We start from the raw sequence: 18,639 nt of genomic DNA, 5'->3' as shown, positions 1-18,639 counted from the left end.
ACAGGGGAGTCAGATCCACCCCAGGGCCACAGGGACCACTTTGTCACCTGGGACCTACACCCCGAGGCTGACCCACAGAGAAGCTAAAGCCTCAAAGACCATCACTTTGCATACAAAAGTATGCAAAGACCCCTAGCAGTTTTCCATTTCTAACTTTGGGAGTTTATTTTATCTTATTTTTTACAAAGGGGGCTTCCACCAACTGTTTAAGCTTCGAGCCCCACAAAACCTGGACCTGCCCGTTCTCAGGCTGCCTCCACTCTCCTGAACGCTGCTTTCCTTCCCAGAGGCAGGCATTCTTTCTGTCTGCCACAAGGTGGCGACAGACGTCTTAATGTGAGAAGGGGCTGCACAGAACCTTTATGCAAAGCTTGAGGTTTTCTGCTTCCATTCTTAGAAGTCGAATACCAACGAATTTGTTCTTCTTTCCATTGAAGGCACCTAACTCTTCTCTTCGCATGCTCCTGAATTCATTTTTAAAGTTACAACTGAGGTGGGAATTGAGGGGGTAGAGACATTATCTTTGATTTTTCTAAAGCTTTATATTGTAGGAACCAAAGAAATGAAGCAACTGTAAAGAAAAATTAGTCAGAAATGAGAAAGGCCGAGGGAAGGAGAAAAACTTCTGTGTAAAAAAACAAATGAAGTATGTGCTCGGTAAGTACCCGTCTTTTTGCTTGTTAAAACTTGCATGGTTAGAGAGTAAGAATGGTTCCAAACTCTCCACATTGAAAACCCTCTTAAATTCAATGCCTCTGTTACTGAAGCATCTGCTACGTGTTTCTGTGCCACCGTATCTTCAAGGTGCATGAGACAGGGCAGAAACCACTTCATTGTCCTCAACAAACCCCGTGTTTAAGTCAAGGCATCGGAAAACAAGTTGTATTACCTGAGGTGCGCAGTAACTCAGCAAAGACTAATTTTATGGCATTAAGTAAAGAATACTTGGTAACTATGCAGCCCATATACTGGAAACCTTTTTTATTATTTTTGTAGGTGGAACTAAGGTTATTAAAACCTTTTTCGAAAGACATTTTAATCATTGTCAACCCATGTGTATAAAAAATGCTAATTTGTGAGGTCAGGTTCATGTCCGACAAAGCTTTTTATATATTAGCAAGTTTCTGTATTCTCACTCATTCTGTGTGTATCTTACAGGTTGCCCATTTTTCAAAAGAGTGACATGAACAGGAAAAGAGAGGAAAACCCACTATTGTTCAGTCTACTTATTTACTCTTTACCGTTTGCAATGTTTTGCAAATAGTCTTCCACCCGAGGAAAGAGAAAGATTTTCAGGGGAAACCACTGACAGCCACCGTAATAACAACATAGCCGTTTACTGCATGAACGATCCACCCCTCCTTCCCGCTAAAAGTCCATGTTATCTCTGGGCAAACTAGAAATAACTCAATTGGTTCGTCAGTGACTTTTATATGGCAATTTCCTTTGGAAAAGTAAATGGATGGCTACATTGACTCCAGCTGGGAAAGTGTGTGGGAGCCCACGCTAGTTCCTCCCACATCCATACATTCATGCCACTTCCCTCCCCACCCCACCCCAGGGCACTACTGCAGGACCCAGCCCCTCAGCCCACATCGAGATGCAAAGGCGTCTTCCCAGTCTACGCTGACTTCCATGGGTACCTCTTTGACCCTCAATCTGCCCATGTTCCAAAACTTCCTAACATTCCTGCTACAAAAGTGTATTCTTCTAGGGATCGGAGATGAAGAGGCGATCCATCCACAGGGTAAACAAGTAACTGGTTGTCCCAGAAGCATACACCTCTTTCTCTGCACCTCAAGGAAGCAAGTCAGTTTGAATGAGCTGGTGTGTGGGGAAAGTCCATCACTAGCCTTTGACAAGGCTCATGTGTCGCTTTCAGTCACACGCTGCAGTGGCGCCCACAGGTGGGTCTGTTCACGGTCAGCCACCACTGCACTAGTGCCAACCAGCAGATCCGACACAGCACCTGACGAACGACAGGCATTCCAGAGAAAGGGGGGCAGAGAATCTCAGTTTCTTTGGATCTTCATTTCTCTACCATTGACTGGAAGGTCTTTACCATAGACCAGGGATTGCGATGTCTGGGTTCAGAGATTCTTCTATAATGTGTCAAGGAGCCCAGACACAAAACATTTTTTATTTTTCTCTTTGTTTCACCTCAGGAGGACAATGGACTTGTCCACTCCTCCGGTATCTTCTCACTGCCTGCGCCCTGCACCTCCCCACAAACACACAAATAGTGTGTGTGCGATCTGCAGTCTTCAACACACACGTCTCCATGTAATCTCTTCTCTGAAAGCATCAGACACAATTTTATTGGGCAGTTAAAGGAACACAAGCCTGCTAGATCAAAGCAGCCAACTGGTCACCCAGCCTTCCCAAAGGGAGGCTGTAGTTCATTACAGCCAGTCAGTTAACCACATCCACTCCCCTCATATATCAACATGCCCAGGAAACGGATTTAGAAGTCTTGGGCACCGCAGGGAAAATCTTTCCAGGTAACCAACTGTATTAAAAAGCAGACCACGTCTTGAAAGATGAGGAGGGAGGGCTGTAAAAATCAGGTTCCTGCAACCAGGGACAGCCTCCAGGGCCCCCCCCCCCCCCCCCCCCCCCCCCCCCACCCCCACCCAANGGGCCCCCCCCCCCCCGCCAGCCCCACCCCCCAACACACACAGAGAGCCTCACAGGCTCTGCTGACAGTTTTTTTTTTTCTTTAAACAGACGGTGGTTCCTTCCTAGACACTTTTGGACTAAAACCCGAACGTTCACTTTCTTTGCAATTGTCTTTGTTGCCTGTGTTGTTTGCGTGCCCCGTAACTCTGGCCCGAAGCGCGGCGTCCGGCCATTCTCACCCTCGGTGACGTTCAGCTTCCTCTTCTGCAGGTTGCAGGCAGGAAACTGGAAAATGGGCCACAGGAAACCTGGCCTCCTACATATGTCCCACTTTGTACTCGCAGCTCTGGTTTCATTCTGCCTGTGTGTCGCCTCTGCTTTAACCCTCAGCACCACGGGCAGGCTCTGCTCGCTGAAAGGACGTATTGCCCGAGAAATCTCCCGGAGCAGTTCTTCTCCCCCGAGTCCCCGTGCCTCTGAATCCATCAGGGAGGAAAAAATACTAAGCAACTCTAAGTATTTTTTAATTCTAAGTGTTTTACATCTAAAAAAAAATACTAAGCCCATCTTCCTAACACTAGTCATCCGTATCAAAAGAACATGGAACTAGAAAAATGACTCATTAGATGTGGTAAAGCTAATGTTAAGTCCCCAGTAAAAGTTCATGACTATTTCACAACACCAGACACAGCAGAAGCTGCTTCAGACGAACACGGTCCCTGCCGGTCTGAGGCTACCTGCCGACTCTGAATGTGCGAGACTTTGATTAATAACATGAAAATAAGCCACAGTCATACCTCATTATAACCTCTCTCATAATGATACTGTTTCAAATTATGTTTCTCAACACCACCACCAACTGTTAGGTTGAACGATAGGAAGTTGTTTTGTGGGTCAGAAACAGTCAGATACCAGCAATCTCACACACAGACAACCGAAAGCATGGAACAACGCACAGAGAACAGATCACATACACGTGTACACACGCCCACACATGCGTGCCCAGGGCACCATCTTCTTCCTGTTTTGGTCCACGGGCCCTTTTGAGGACCTAAAATTCTCTAGGGGGGAAAAAAAGATATTCGTACGAAATGCACATAATTTCAGCAAGGTTTATAAAACCCTCCAAGTAATTCGCAAACCTCAAATGAGGGGCACCGCACCGAGGGAATGCTGGCTGCACGGCCCCGCCCGTAATACCGAGATTCCATGGAATCCTCAAAAACAGGACTCATGCCCCCAATGAAGTGAAGATAAAATAAAACACCCAAGCCATTGCTTCTTTAAAGAGGGGCTCTTCTTCTTAAATGCCAACTTGCGAGGAGCATTTATTATGTACCAGGCATCGTGCTAAATGCCTTGGACGGGCTGCCTGAATTTAATGCTCCACGAAGTCATGGCTTTAAAAGGTGACGTAAGATGCTCCTGGCCACAGGGGTCATGTGGGCAGAGACCGCTCCCCAGGGTGCATCGAAGGCCAGGTTCTCAATGGCCACGTGTGCCCCCTCTAGCAGAGATTCACTCCTTGTAGGTGCACCCCACTGCAGCTAAGAGGAAGGTCTGGCTGCCACCCAGAGGGCGTCAAATCGGGGAGCCTCCTCGCTCCTGGCTTTGCCTCATGGGCGACTCCCGCGGGGCCGATGGGTTCCGTCTGAAGAAACAGACTGCGGCCCCCGCCCCAACACCGCTTGGTCTTTAAACCATTTCCCTTTTAAAAAGATCTGGGTGTTGTTTTAGCTCCACTCCAGGTTCACCCGACACCAAATAATGAAGGCGGGGCAGGAGGAGCTGCATCTTCTGGAACTTGGCTCCTCCCTCCTCAGCAGGAAAGAGGTCTCCCCCAGCACCCCCGGCCCCTGCATCCCCCACTCGGTGAGAGCACACTGGATGGTGGTGGAACAGAGGGGCGGGGAGATGAAAGTCGGAAGTGATCTAGCGTGGCCCCAGTGAGGGGCCCAACGCCTGTGCACGTTTTACACCTCGGTGAAATGGATTAGGAGGAAGGCCTCACAGGTGAGCAGGGTCAGGCTGGGGACCCCACTGACGCTACACAGCAGCACCCAGTGTGGCACCCAGCACTCAGCAGGCTCAACATTTCTCCTTTAAAAACGAACCCCTCTGGGGAAGCCCTGTCTCAGGTTGCAGGGAAGCATTATTTGGGGTTTCTTAGAGGATCACGGCACACGCACTTAAAAAAAAATGCTCTTTTGCATTCGGTAAAACTTACTTAAAATCTTGCTAACTGTCCTGAAATTCGACCTTCAATTTCATGAGCTGCCTAATTGGCAGTGGGTCGTTTCCCTCCACACTCTCCTTGACTCTTCTATTTCGTAGGCCTTTGAATGGAAAAGCGTTACCTAAATTTTTGCTATTCCTGTTCATCACATGTGGTGCTGTGCACAAGGGCAAGAGAGCAGCACGTACGGATTCTCATCTTGCCCAAGGCCTTACAGAGGTAGCCAACGTGTCTTTCAACTTCTCTGCCTGTAAAACAGGGACATGGTCAATCCTGCCCCTGCCGCACACAAGTATTATCAAACTCAAAGACTCTTTTACAGCTAAAAGTGTTCTGAACGCAAAAATCTAAGTTATCCTTTTGATCCATAGGTTGTGTAAATGATCTCTACAACAAGCCAGGAAAAACGCCTTTGGCTTCAAGAAAGCCTTAACAGAGACATGCTCAAAATTTGCGCTTTCTTAACATCAGAAAGTGTTTATTGGCTTGGGTACTTTGTTAAGATAATTTTACGAAAATTGAACATAAAGGAAACCTTCCCCACCACTTCCACGAGAATGAGTCCTGATCTCTCAGATAAACTTGAAAGCCGCCCTGTGCTGAATAACACGTCGGCGAGAGCCAACAGCATAGTAGGAACCCTTTCGCATGGTACAAAATGATGGCGGTTTTTCCACATCCAGAAACCGAAACATTTCCTGCCAGAGCATCCTCCAAACTCTCCCATTGTGTTGAAACTGTAAAATCTTTCTAAATCAGGACTTCCTCCTATTATGCTTCAGAAGCGTCTTTCTGGGAAGGGTAGATCCAAGGCAAAAGGTAGGAATTCCTGCAGTACCACCCAGTGCAAACAGTAGAGAGAGAGGGGAAAAAAAGGCAAGATAATGTTTAAGGAAAGAAAGTTCAGGTCTTAGCTCTTCTCATTAAAAATCTAGACGCCGGTCTTTTTCCATCCAGGGCAACCAGGCACATGTGGGGCTGAAGGACAACGTTCCCCCGTCTCAGGCCGTTCCTCCATGGCCACCCACACAAAGGACAGCCATCAGCAGGCCCCCCTGCCTCTCACACTTGTGCACCCTCACTGGGCCCACGGCACCAGGGTCTGGGAGGAATGAGCCTGGGTGGGTCAGGTGTAAGCCAGGACACCATCCCTTCCGCTCGGCCCAAGGGACCCTGGGGACCGGGAAATGTGCAGAGCTGTGCTCTTGCATCCCAGTCCGGCAGCAGCGCCGGGCATTTCCGGACAGAGAGGTAACAACCATCTGTGCAGCCTCCCCTTTCCCCGGCCCAGCTGCACCTGGTCTGGCCCACCTCCAACATCTGCTCGGCAACCCGACCTCCCTAGTCCCACCCGGGGGGGGGGGGGGAGCAGGTACAGAGTCTTCCCCCCCTCTGCAGCCCCTATCTCCATACCACCTACCCCCCACCCGAGACACCCGCCCCCAACTCCCTCAGGGCGAGCGCAGTTTCTGCTCCCCTGTCGACCCAAACTGAGAAGGGCTCTGCACAGAGCAGTAAAAACCGAGGTCACGTTGTCCCACTTTGACTCAGACACCCCCTTGCAGCCGACATCTCTATAGAAGCACACCCAGACCCGCGCTCAGTTTGGGTCCCACACCGCCCCTACAGTCCCATTCAGCTGATCTCCACTTCATTTACGGCCATTGTCCCAACATGTGTCTCATCACCAGGGCCCACCGCTCACGCATGCAGGACACACCAGGCTGCTAGTCTCTGGAATGAGGTGAAGCCACCAGAAGCCCTGACCCTATCCTCCCGGCTTTCCCCCCTGACGGCCCTGGCAGGGGCTGCAGTGGGAGAGAAGCCACGGTCTTCCCAGAGCAACCACAAGCTCTCTTGTCTTCTCTGTGAAACTCACAACGGCGCAGTGCCATTTCTGCCACCGTTTCTGGGTGGTTACGTCACAAAAGAAAACTGTCCCCAACATCAGCATTCCTGGGAAAGTCCTCGTTCCCTCTTTTCTGGAGGAAATCCACTACAACCATTCTCAATGTCTTCTTAAAATAGCACATAGATGCAGAAAATGATAACAGAGAGCTGATGTTGACATTGTCTAGGCATACATGCTCTGTTTTAAATTTTTATAATAGAGCATATTTGAACTGCTACCTTACAAATGGCTAGTAGTCTTTCAACCTTTTATCTTTCCTTTCCTGAAATTTAACACGTGCCATCATGCGCTGGCTTCCGGCCACGCCGAGGCTGAATGAGGATGCCATCTTCTGGTCCTGCGCTACACACCACACCTGCAAAACCGGTTATGAGTTTCCGGTGTTTGTGACACCTCCTTAGGGGGTTTTCAGAGGCACGGAGAGCTAACTTGCGTGGGTGGTTACCTAAGCAAGGACCTGGACCCTGCCAGGCTTCCAGATTTTGCAGTCACGTGACCTTTGCTTTTTTTTGGGGGGGGGCCCATGTCTCAGTAAAACTCCTGTATGGCTTAAGATATGCAAAATCTAGGCATAAACATTCATGCATAAGTATGGTATGATAATATGCTCACTTTGGAAGGGATCTATAAAAAAACAAGGACTCTACAGCCTTCCAAACATCATCACCTGCTCATGTGGTGGACATCTGTGGGAGGGTTCAGCGGCACCCAGAGTCTTGAAGGAGGTTAACCTCGTATAGCTTCACCCTCCCCCTGGGCATGTTTCCCAGACCTTTTTGTACATGGATATCAAGTCTAGATACCTATACCTCTACATACCTAAAGGTTTTGGTGCCAAATGCAGAGTTTCTTCTACATTTAAACGACTTCTAACAAAGTCCCTTTTAACATGAAGCAAAACGTAAGAGCATTAAAGTCACATGCCAAGCAAAAGGCTCTCATTTTTTTCACTGAATGTCAATTTAAAAGCAAGTCTGACTTAGAAGCAAACTCCTTTCAGCGGGACCCATGAAAAACATCTTGGCGTTGCATAGAGAACAGTCATTTCTAAGGAAACTGTTGCAAAAAGAGATAGTATGTGATTTCAAAACAAAATAATCTTCTCCCAGTGCCTTCTCCTTAAAACCTATTTTTTATTTACCCCCACACTGCACTGAATAGGTGAAGAAAACAATGAAAGTGTCATCAAGTAGAAGATCAACGGTTCATTTCTTCTTGTCCACATGGAGAAAGGTTGTTGGTGGCATTAGCATCAAACAACGAATTCAGAATCCAAGTGCCCCTGTGCGTTGCCATGCAGGACGCTGCCATCCACGTGCCCGGCTTGGTCACATACAACTCGTTCCTCCACTTCCTCTTCCAGTCATTGTACAACATGATTATATTAACAACCTAACAGCCGGGTCCTGCTATATATGATCTCTTTTCCCCTTGCTCAAGAAAAATCACCCTTTCTCTATCTTAATCATCTGGTGCGTGTATAATCTTCCACGTCAAGGTCTTAAATTCTCTACTTTTCTAACAACAAATTAGTAGGTCTTCATATTCAGGTTAAAGGGGAAAAAAAGCAAAGGATGTGGCAAAGCCCAGGGACGGTGCTGCTGTCGTGGTTCAGCTCTGATTTGAATGAAAGCAGAGCAACGCTCACATCTGAGAGCAGCGACGGAGCTTTTGAGACCCCCGGTCCCTTGGGTCACTTGGGTGACTCAAGACATCTCCTGACAACATACACTTTTGTAATGGAAGCAATTCACTTTAAGAAACTGGTAACACTCTTAGAAATTACTCAACGTCTCCACCTATCATAAATGCAGAATGGAGAATTTCTGCTCAGAGGCCTAACACGTGAATTAATAAGCAAAGTCAATGGGGCCCGAGTGGCTGACCGACCGTCACTTCCGTTTTTCGCCTCAGTTATCGAAGACGCAGTCAGCCCCTCCTCGGGCATTCCTACCCTCTGCCACGCGCCCAGCAGTCCCAACCCTGACCTGGAATGTCACTTGGAGAATTTGTTCTTAAAAATAATAATAATAATAAATAAAAATAAAATAAAACAAGAAAAAGAAAACAATGCTGCACCCCCTGACACCCTCTGATCTACAGGACCACTGTCTGGTGCCTGGAAAACAGTAGGGACACCAGCAGAGAGCATTTTCCCCTGCCAACGCTCACCAACTCTAGATTCCAGAGGATTTGGAACTGCAAAGCCACCTAAGAAGACTGGAGTGGTGCACCCCCAGATGGTCTTCCAAATACTACTATGTGGTTTGGTCCCTTCCAGTGTGCTTTTAAGAGGGCTTGCTGAAATGAGCAGGAATCTCAGCTTCCTCTTCTCCCGAAAACCATATACACACATCCAAGTAAGTTCTCTCCTGAGTCCTTACATTGCAACAGGGATTCTTTGGGGTGACGTTTAGCAAACATCCCTTCCTGCTCCCGTCCTCTGTCCTGAGCTAGGGCTCAAACCCCACCTACGAGGGAAGAAGGGATCTGCATAGAGGAGTAAAAACCGAGGTCACATTGTCCCACTTTGACTCAGACACCCCCTTGCAGCCGACATCTCTACAGAGGCACACCCAGACCCATGCTCACTCTCTCTCACTCTCCACCTGCCCATGCTTCTCTCCCTTTCAAATAAACTCCAGCAACAAGCGCGTATATTTGAGGCTCTGAGAGCTCACCTTCCAAACTCCAATAAGGAAATAGTGGGGAAGTCACATCGCCAGTCCACCGAGTATTAACCAGAGAAGTGTTCTTCTTAACTGTCAGCACTGGGAAACTGTTCTAACCTCTACAGCCCCTTCTGTTGCCTAACAGAACATCCCGACCTCTGGGGCCCCCGGCTTGTCCTTCCGGGGATGGTGAGGACTCACAGGGGCTACAGTGTGAGAGAGGCCCTGCACTTGCCCAGGGGCCTGTCCTGGAATAAATTCCACATCTTGTTTTGTTGTTGTTGTTTTAAGCTCTCTTCTGACAATGAAGCTCAGGGAGAAAAAAAATCTCCTTAATTATACATCCTGGTTCATCAAGCTTTGATTATCGACCAACTGCTCCTTGGCAAAACCCAGCTGAAATGAGCAGATCTAGTCCCCAGTGCCCCCCCCCCGCCAAACAATTTAGGTATGCAGTCCTTCATCTTTTCATAGTCACACAGGCAGAGTCTTTGATTATTTTAAAACTCAATCAGAAACATCACCCATTAATCACAAAGAATGACAGACAGAAAGACAAGAGCTACATGTCAGTATAAGTGAAGAACTTCTAACAGTGGATACAGAGTGGGTGGGGCAAAGCAGGTGTCCAGTGTGAGTACAAGAAACAGAGTTTAGTCTTGTCTATTATTTATTATAGTACTGTTTTCCATACGAACAACTGTAAACCTCCTTTCCCTCCCCACCCCCGCCCCGCATTATGGACCTCAGCCCAAGGGTACTATGAAAATTTGACCAACTGAGGTCTTGATAGAAGTCTAATGCTGACTGCTATGGAATGATTAATTTTAATATGGAAGGAGCTTTATGTTGAGAGTCTTTCAAGCTACACTATCCTATGAATGACTTACCCAACCATTCTTCACGTAAAAATGACATCAGTAACAGGGCTGACGTTGCCCTCTCGGATATTTAACAAACTAACCTGGCTTCCAGGCATCTATTTCCCTTGCAATTCTGGACAAAAACTCTGGGAAACAATACATTCTCTACAGAGGACCTTCTTGGCTGTCTTCATGGGTCAACCAAGAGCTATGCCTGCTATGAATCCAAGTAATTGACTGTCTAGGGAAGAGCTGGATTCATGCGTGTCGACAAAGTGCTTCGTCCAGTCCAGTGGCAAAATGGGGGGTGGGAGGAAACAGGCTATTCTGGAAGTTTTTCCCTCCCCAGATGGTTTTTAATTCAGTCAGTGCCAGGTTTTGTACCGAGTGCTGGGATAAATACAAGGATGAGGAAAACAGACGCAGGCCCAGGGGGAGCTTACAGCCTGATGGGCGTGACAGATGTGAAACACACATGACACATACATGCGCAGGCATCCCTCGCTATCCGAACTTCACGGATTCCAGGGTTTGGACAGTGACTTTGGATAACGAGGGATATCGTACTAACAAATCTCCTTGAGGAGTTTTAGACGAGTATTAATGAGAAATGAGAGACACCAGCCCGATGTCCATAAATCTCCACCTGACACAGTTCGGTCTCTGTGTTCAGATAGTAAGAATTTGGACAGGGAGAGTCCAGGTAGTGAGGACACAGCCTATGACAAGGGCTCCAAAGACCAGGAGCACGTGACTGTGGGAGATGTAGGCTGGGGGAAAAGCAAAGGGTTCCTTGGGGAAGGGGTGATTGAGCTGAGACCTGAAGGATGGCAACACATCGTCTAGGCAAGCGCAGTGAGAAAAATCAATGGGAATCAGGATTGAGGAAGGGAATTCCTTGGAAAGGGGAGAGCACTGGGAAAGGCCAGGGTGGCTGGCCGAGATCACAGCTTGCAGCCCACCTTAAGGATCTGGGCCTTCATCCTCGAAGAAGCTACTGGGAGATTTTAAGGGGAGTGACACAGCCAGGTCTGTGTTTAAAGGGTTGCTTTGCTCTAGCTTATGGATGGACAAGGGACACGGAGAGGTGAGAGGGAATGTGGGACCCATCAGACAGTGCAGTCCAGGGTGGAGATCATTTGCAAAGACTATGGGCAGGAAGGAGTAGGGACTTAACCTGGTGATGAAAACCTTACGTGGGCCTACTCAGCACCCAACCCAAAGACAGTAGCTGGTGTCCCCAAGAATTAGGCAATTGCCGGTCATTAGAGACACCTGGTGCCCGTCACAACCCTCAAACACAGGAGGCAAGGTCAGCACAGCAGCTAATGCTTCACTCTCATCCGGTGTTCCTTATTCAACGAGAGGCCACAGTGGGATTTAAGGGGAAGCTGCTGGGGAACCCCTTTTCCCACCACAAACAGTAGCTTGTTTATATTGCTGTGTATGTCTAAGAGTCAGCTGTTTGGGGGTGACAGCAAAATTCACATTACATTGTCACAACTCTTAGAAGAATTCAAGTTGTCTGTTCCAAAAAAGTAGTACAATAGGACTTTTGCCTTAAAAGCCTCTCTAATTCACTTACCATCCAGCCAGGGAAACTGAGGCCCAGGAAGATTAAGTGATATCCTCTTAACCCAACTGGTTTTAAGAGAATTGACTTTTTCCCTGCAGCATAAATATTAGTTTTGGTTATCGTAAGTGACATTAAGTAATGTAGGAGGGACTTTTCCTCTCCTAATATAATAAGGAGATCCACATGGTCTCATGATTTACTTTTAAACACACAGATGCACACATTATTTCATCAAGGTGTTCTGGAGCGTAATAACCTGCAGGGTAGAATCATGAAACTGCCATACTATAATGTAAAAACCAGCCAGGACTGTTTTAGAGTAATGGAAATATTCTCTGTGTGGAAGAGGGGGCAGGGATTACCCAGGTGTATACATTAGCATTTAAAATTTGTGCGTTTTCATGTTTGTAAATTATACCTCAATTCAAAAAAAATAAAAACTAAAAGTCTCAGATTCCTTATTCTGTTGCTTGCAGGGACAGGCCTCTGACACCTCACCAGTCTGAGAGAAAGTACCAGGTCGGTGTGCATCACACCTCCCCCCTCGCTCCCACAGTTCTGCATGGAAAACGAGGTACTGTTCTCAGGTATGGGAGCTCTAAAAATATTTATAGTATTATGGGCTTTAGAGCTTTTTGGAGCATGTGTGTGATGAGTAAATTCATTTTCATCCAATTCAAATTAGACTACATGAGTGCAACCATCACCATAATTTCTTTAAAAATAAACAGATAAATCTCATGCCCACATTATCAAATAATCCTATTTGATTCTTACAATAATTTAATGATTACTTCCGAGAAAACAGAACATAAAGCAGTCAATGAGCAAATTCCTACTAGCAATTTAGACCAAATTCCAATGTATTGAAACGACCAACTAAAAGTGTATTTTTAAACTGCTGACATACATGTATGTTTCCGGTAATGGATGAAAGGCCATTTTTATTGTAGTGTGGAGAAGAATCCTGGGGAGTCAAATTTCTAAGCAGAATATTACTTCAAAGACAAAATGATCCACCATTTTTGAAGGCAAGCTTTACTATTTGTTAGCAAAGGACATACAGGCAGACAGACACACACACACACACACACACACACACACACAAACTCAGTTTCCTGGGGCTGCCAACCCAAGTGTTCACGGTCTCACTGAAATGGTTTCAGACCCCAGGCTGGCTGATCTCAGACCTCACGGGCCATGGGTAATCACGATCTTGACCTGAAAATCCACTTAACGCACCCACTGCAAAGTTTGAAACCTCTATTGATGTACAGTGAAACGGCACCAGACAAAGAGTTGTCGAAGTGTGTGCAACAGGCACCTTCCTCCCTCCTGTAGATTAAGTTCAAGGTGTGTTTCTGGTTTGGCCTAGTTTCTCTTTTTTCATCACTGAACATTCTATTTTGATGTGTAGTGCCCTGGACTTCCTGTTACTACATCTTGATATTCTCTTGCAAATCATGACTCATTCTTAAATCATAGAGAAACTCATCAAAATCCCAAATTTCACACCACATATGAATTCAGTCTTTCAAGAGGGCAGCATTCTTTGAACATTACTTGCAGCCACACTGGCAACAACACTGAACAAGTCCATGTCGAAATTCTGCCAATCTGCTGTTGAGTCAACACATTTATTAGATCAATAAATACAAACTCTCTGTGTGGTCATTCTGGTCTTCGTACTAGTTATTGAAATGGTACAGGACATGTTAAGTGAAATTAAGTTACAAAGCAGAAAGCACGGTGTGATTCCAATTTAAAGTGTTACCTGTGTGCACGTGCAGAGTGTGTGTGTGTGTACACACACACGCATTGTAACAAACCAGAACAGCACACACCAAATGGCAACAGTGGATTATGAAAGATGTTCTTTTTTTTCTTTGTGGTTTTCTAAATCTTCCTAAGGTAATTCACATTAATATTTTTAAATATTTTATTTATTTATCTTTAGAGGGGGAGGGAAGGAGAGAGGAAGAGAAACATCAATGTATGGTTGCTTCTTGTGCATCCCCTGCTGGGAACTGGCCTGCAACCCAGGCATGTGCCCTAACTGGGAATCGAACCGCGATCGCCTGGTTCGCAGGCCCACGCTCAATCCACTGAGCTACACCAGCCAAGGCTTACATTAATATTTTTATAACAGGAAAAAAAGCCCAACTAAACTCCAGCAAATTTTGTTATGCTAGTGTGACCTCAAATGTATTGCAATTCAATCTATGAAGGCAAAGAAAATGATGGATAACTAGGACATAACAAAATTGCAAGAGAAAACTCCCGCCTGACACATACAGAGAAATCTGACGGGAGTGGGGCCCTTCGTTCAAACCACCTTGGCTGCTCCCATGTATGTGTAGACCCAGGCCCTTGGGAAGGGACAGAAGCCAGCTGCCTGCAGCGAGGGCACAGCCAGGTGGACAGAGAACTGATTTCTTTTAAGGTTTAATAAGGAACTCAAGTCTGGGAAACTTGGAGATGGCTGGATCCTTCTCTGGGACTGCAAAGGAGCAAAGCTATTAATTAGTAAGCAGTAACTCACCATTAGTGGGGGAAAAACTCTATTCCAGGAGGTCACAACCTTGGATTTATTTTTTAAGTGTTTTGGGTTTATCAATAGGTGATGCTTTGCAACCATACAGGTTTCTGAATCAGATCCGTAAGTATAATTGGGTAGCACAGAACACAGAAATCTCAGTATCTGACATCTAAGAAAGGAATATTTTAAATTTATATGCACTGCCTGGAAGTCCTTTAAAATCAATTTCAGGAAAAGATCCAAGTTCCCAAAAGTTATTACAAATATAAATTTCAATATATGATGTCAGAGTTACCTTTACTGTATGCTACCGGTTTTGAACTATTAAATTTTTTAAATAAGAGAAAGAGGATATCTTGAGTAAATGTTTAGGAGACATCAAGTTTTAAATGAGGCTGAAAAAAAATCACTGCTCTCTCCTATCTGCCACTCTGGTCCAAAAAGCATTTCCAGTACCACGTGGGGTTCAGAGACGGTCTAACGCAGCTCACGAAGGCACACCACCAAGTCCTCACTTACATGGCACGCTACTGCATACTACTGACCAAAAAGAAAAAGAGGAGAGAGAAAATTCATGCATACCATTACACAGGGGGCCGAAAAGTGCAGCTAACGAGCTTTAAATGTCCTCTTCATTGAGTGAATGCATGTAAGAGAATTATCATCATCATTAATGTACACAAGAGTTGCTCAGTCTGGCAATTCGGGCTGGAAAATGCTTTGGGTGGGGGGGCTGCCCTGTACATTGTTGAATGTGTAGCAGCACCCCTGACCTCTACCCACTGGAGGCCAACAGCACCCCCTCTGGTTAGGACAACTACAGTGTCTCCGGACACTGTCAAATGCCCCCTGAGAGGCAAAGTTAGTCCCAGGTGATAACTACCCAAATAATAATGTGCTGCAATGAAGACTTCTAATTGCCTCCTTTTTATTTTGAAGGAAGTGGAGTCTGGAGAGAATATTCACGACCTCCATCCTTAAGAAATGCTCATGCGGAATGAGGTACACGTTGCAAAGCTTTTTTCCCCTCACCTACTTATTGTGAGTCCTGTTATCCTACTCACAGCTTCCAAGGCAACAACTTACTGAGCATCTTACTCTGTGCCAGGCACGGTGTCAGGGACACCTCACGCCTAATGACTCACTACCTGGTCAGGCTGGTAGGGCTGTTTTTAGGACACGCTTTGCCACCCTTCAAAAAAAGTGCCAACACCTTAGAAATCCTCAAGACAGCAGCATGGCCTTGGCAATAAAGGAGCCCTACGGTTCCAATTGGGTCCGTCCCTTCAAGTTCTTTACCCTTTTCAGGAGCTCTATACATTCCCATCATATAAAGGTTTAAAAGGGAGAAAAAAAGAAAAGGCCAGAAGGCCCTTGCTATATCTGGCACAGAAAGACCATCAGGGGTTTTCGCAGGCAGGGCAGGACCATTACTGGAAAATCTCAAAACACTTATGGACAGTCTTCTTAACCGTGTGACCCACGTGCCCTCCTAACACAATTTGTATTTTATAATCCCCATAAATTGAAACTCATAACTGACCCTTCCCAAATAAATGTGTCACAGAGAAAGGGACGGAGATCAGAGGGTATTTTGTCTAGCAAGAAGGCAATGAGGCTCAGTAACCGATTCGAGCTCATTAATAAGATGCCTGGAACACGCTTGGTTTCCCATCTCCTCCACCTCCTCCCCCACCCCCCCAAACAAAGACTGAAGCACAGACGCGAGAGGATGGGCGTGTGGAGCGGCTTAGGCAATAGAAACTTCACATACACAACTGGCAAAGAAAAACCTGTAAGTCCGAAATCCAAAGTGACTCCAAAGTTTGCAAAGATGCTACCCAGAAAAGGTTCGGCGGGCGGCGGCACCTCGAAGTAAATAAAGCCGTAACTTGTCTCCCTCTCCAGCGCAGGGCTCGCCTGGCTGACGGTGGCTGCACAAAACCCCTCCTGTGCGGAGCAGCGGAAACTCCTAATGAGATTAGTCGGTGTGTGTGCAGACATTACTTAGCAATGACTAAAGGGGCTCTCTCTTCCTGCAGCAGCCAGTGGAAAATTCAGGGAACTTTTTCCCCCTGCAGCAGCAGAATCCCTTTAACCCTCTCCCCAGCCAACTCCAAAAACAACCCAGCCTCCCCCCAAACCCCAGCTCCCGGCTGGGGTGCTCGGGGGAGTTAAAGACCGGCCAGGGGCTTTCAAAAGCGAGAGGGAGGGAGGGGGCCGGCGGGAGAGGGGCGGGGGACCGCTCTAACACTACAAAGGAAACTGTAAAAGGCACAAATACATAAACCTGAGAAGGAGCAAACCACAGTTTCTTTGTGAGCTCCTCCAGTGAGTCATTTTCAAGATGCTGTCTGCTGCCAGTTTCAAAGCGGAAGCGCATGGCAATTAGTCTTGCAGTTTCCAGACAAGCCAGAAACTCTCCCGACACTCGTTTTATTTTTTTTTTTCGAAAAAGCCCCTTTTGCAGTTTCTGAAATAACATTTCTTGCTCCCACCCCCACCCGCCGCCTTAGTGCAGCTTGTCCTCAGGATGATTCAGTTCTGAAAGCAGAAAACCAAGACCTCTTATTTTTCTTTTTTAACGCTCCAAATTTTTTTACTTCCCCCTCCCCAAAAAGTTACAGTAGCACCACAGGCCAACACTCGGTCGGCAGCTGAGGAGCCCCTTTCCTAAAGAGCTGGGGAGCGACAAAACCTCCCACCGCCCTGTCTTCCAAATCAGTGTTTAGTAAAGACTCCGCTGGCTTTTAAAGGTCCGGCTGGGCGTGCGCCTGGGGCTGTGACCCTGGCGGGGGTCACCTGCCCAGAGAGTGGCCGCAACCCCCAGCCTAGCGCCTCAGCTCCGCACGCCCTCCGCCGCCCTCTCCACCCCAGTCTCCCAGACTCCGAGCATCGGTGCCCACCGCCACCCCGCGGGGCGCCCCGGCTGGCAGGTCAACGGTGGTCCAGTCTCCAGTCACTCAGCCTGCTCCAGTCACTGTCCCTCCCAAGGTCCCCAGGTCTCACCGTCCCCCTACTCCCTGAGCGCACCCCTCTTCTGGGCTCTCAGCTCAGCCCCAGGGCCGGGTGACGCCAGCGCAGGGTCGCCGCAACCCCCGGCTCGGTGCGAGGACCGGCACGGAGCTCCGAGGACCGCCATCCGAGGACCGCCACGGATGGGTGGGCGGCGGCGCGGGCGCAGGAGCATCCCGGCTGTGCCCCCTCCCGGCGGCCGCCGCCCCCCCCCCAAAAGCCGGCCCGCAGCCCACCCCACGGCGCCCACCGCCCAACCCCCACTAAGCCAAAGAAAGAAAAAAACACCCCCAACGAAACTTTGCAACTGTCCCAGCAACAGGCAGAAGCCCTGCTACCTACCCAGATGTGGGGGAGCTTTCAAGATCCTTCTTCGAGGGAATTTCTAGGAGGAACCGGGCGAAAGCCCCCGACTTTCCATGCTGACAGGCGTCTGCAGACGGTCTGTTGCTCTTGTAATGAGATCCTGATTTTTCCCCCCTTTTTTTCTTTCTCTCACTCCTCTTTTTTTTCCCCTCTGGTGTGTGTGAGAGCAGGAAGTTGGAGCAGTCAGGCCGAGCCGGCTCACTTCCTTTACTGCATTATTCCCCAGGCGGTGTGCAGTCTGTGTAAACAGGCTTTTCCGCCCCGCGCCGCGCGCCCCGGCCGCGGCTGTGCGCCGGGGCTGGCCGCCCAGGCCCGCGCATACTCCGCCGCCTCGCCCCGCGCGCCCGTCCGCACCGCGCCGCGCGCCCCCGCGCCCCCGCCCGCCGCGCGCCCCGCTTCCTGCTCGGCCACCCCAGGGGAGGAGCCACCAGACCCTAAGCGTCTCCCAGCGGCCGCAGCCCCTCCCCACGGGAGGCGGGGGTGCAACTCGGCCAGAAACCCAGGGACGCCTTCCCGGATGCGCTGGGGCGACGACCCTCGGTTGCGGCCGAACCAGGGGGTCCCTCCTCTCCCCCAGGGGTCCCTGCTCTGGGGACTGCGCTGGGCACTGTAGCGGGATCGGGCCTTGCCCAGTTGGCCTAGGTGGGGAGGCCCGAAGTGGGGAGGCCGCTGAACTTGCTGTTTTCTGACCGCTGGGATGAAGGAGTTGTGCTGCAGGGGTGGGGGTGGGCGTCAGGAGTGGGGTTCAGCGTTTGGCTGCTCTGGGAAAAGGGCTGCTTTTAACGTGGGCGGGGGCGCGATTGCTTAGGATGAGTAGATAGATGGTGGGCGTGCAGAAAAG

General features: G+C 48.3%; 1 protein-coding gene across 1 annotated transcript in view; it reads right to left on the bottom strand.

The window, feature by feature from the left end:
- Window positions 1-18,137, bottom strand: part of ELK3 (ETS transcription factor ELK3) — a 65,566-nt gene extending 47,429 nt beyond the window's left edge. The window contains exon 1 of the mRNA XM_037067855.1: window positions 17,775-18,137. The gene's annotated coding sequence lies outside the window, so the exon portion shown is untranslated. The remainder of the gene's footprint in view (window positions 1-17,774) is intronic.
- Between the last annotated feature and the right edge of the window lie 502 nt (window positions 18,138-18,639).

Source organism: Sturnira hondurensis, unplaced genomic scaffold, assembly GCF_014824575.4.
Source record: "Sturnira hondurensis isolate 20B ecotype Veracruz unplaced genomic scaffold, ASM1482457v3 Scaffold0017436, whole genome shotgun sequence".
In the NCBI taxonomy this organism is placed as follows: domain Eukaryota; kingdom Metazoa; phylum Chordata; class Mammalia; order Chiroptera; family Phyllostomidae; genus Sturnira; species Sturnira hondurensis.
The sequence above is the reverse complement of the archived record's forward strand: the minus strand, read 5'-3'. Positions and strand labels throughout refer to the sequence as shown.